This window comes from Galeopterus variegatus, unplaced genomic scaffold, assembly GCF_000696425.1.
Source record: "Galeopterus variegatus unplaced genomic scaffold, G_variegatus-3.0.2 Scaffold9315, whole genome shotgun sequence".
NCBI lineage: Eukaryota > Metazoa > Chordata > Mammalia > Dermoptera > Cynocephalidae > Galeopterus > Galeopterus variegatus.
The window spans coordinates 48,212-49,738 of record NW_007735426.1 but is presented as its reverse complement, the minus strand read 5'-3'; positions in this window follow the sequence as shown (position 1 = coordinate 49,738).

Sequence of the window (1,527 nt, the reverse complement as noted above, 5' to 3'; positions counted from 1 at the left end):
AAGGGTGGTATTTCGAATCCAATTCATAAGGATACAGGGAATCTGTGGAGCATGTGAGAGAAATTTTAAAAATAAATAAAAACATCATCCACATGCTAGAAAGCAATAATTAAATGTTTTGCTCAAGCCAAAAATTAATGTTTCGTATGCAATGTTGTCTGGATCAATAAATGCTTGGCCATAGAAACTTCCACTGTTACTTCTGCTGCTTCATAGCAGTGGTAGGAAATTGATTGATTCAGTCAAAAACTATTTAATGAGTGAGACACGCGTAAGCTACCCTAGGGAGCCTGCAAGCTGCCAGGGAAGGTTAATTAAACAAACAAGTGCAGTAATGTGCATTACATGCAGTGACGATAGAAGTGAAGAGAATTTGGGGGTATGAAGCCAGACCAGCTGCCGACTGGAGCAGGTCTGGCAAGCTTTCTGGATATATATATATTTTAGACATATATTATATATATATTTTAGACATATATATTTATATATATTTTAGACATATATATTTATATATATATATATTTTTTTTTTTATTTTTTTATTTTTTTATTTTTTCTGACCAGTACGGGGATCGCAACCCTCGGCATGGTGTTTTCCGCACCGCACTCAGCCATTGAGTGCGCCAGCCATCCCTATATGGGATCCAAACCCGTGGCCTCGGCACTACCAGCGCTGCACTCTCCCGAGTGAGCCACGGGGCCGGCCCGATATATATATATATATATTTGCAGCTGGCTGGTACAAGGATCTGAGCCCTTGACCTTGGTGTTACAACACTGTACTCTAACGAACTGAGCTAACCAGCCAGCCCCTCTTTGAAGATATTGACCTCTAAGCTGCCACCTGATGGGTGAAGAGGCTTTTGTGAGTGGGGGGGGGGGACATGAGGGGCAAGAAGGAGCAAGTGATGCAAACCCAGGGACAGTGCACGGGCAGGTCTGAAGGCAAATGGAAGATGGGCAGGTGTGAGTAATGACAGAAGCTCAGCTCTGCATGCGTGGACACAGAGAGGCAGTGGTGAGAAACAGGGCCAGAAGAGAATGCGCGTCCTCTGGGTCTTGCAAGTTTACAAGAAAGGAGTTGGGACTTTATGCTAAGGGCTGTGGGAAGCCACTGAAGTCCCTAGTATTTGAGAAGGATCCTTTAGCAGTGATGTGGAGAAAGGATTGAAGGGGATGCACCTGGAGACTGGGTGTGACCATGGCAGACAGCACTGAGATGGTGGCAGTGGCAGTAAAGAGACATGGGTGGTTTCTACCCCTTAAGTAAGTAGAGATGGGGCCAGGGCTCCCTAAGGGTGCCCACTCACCTCTGCCAGGGGCATCTCTGGTGGCTCAGGGAAAAGAGCTGTCAGAGGAAATTAGCAAACACAAAAATCTCCTATGTGCTGTGGATGGAAACTCTGCACATACAAGCACCTGAGCCTGTGGGTAATCAGAGAGCAATTAAGCCTCGCTCACTCGATAGAATCTGGCTCCTGCAGATGAAAATGGATTTGAAGTGGGTGGGAGTGATTAAGCACAGGCC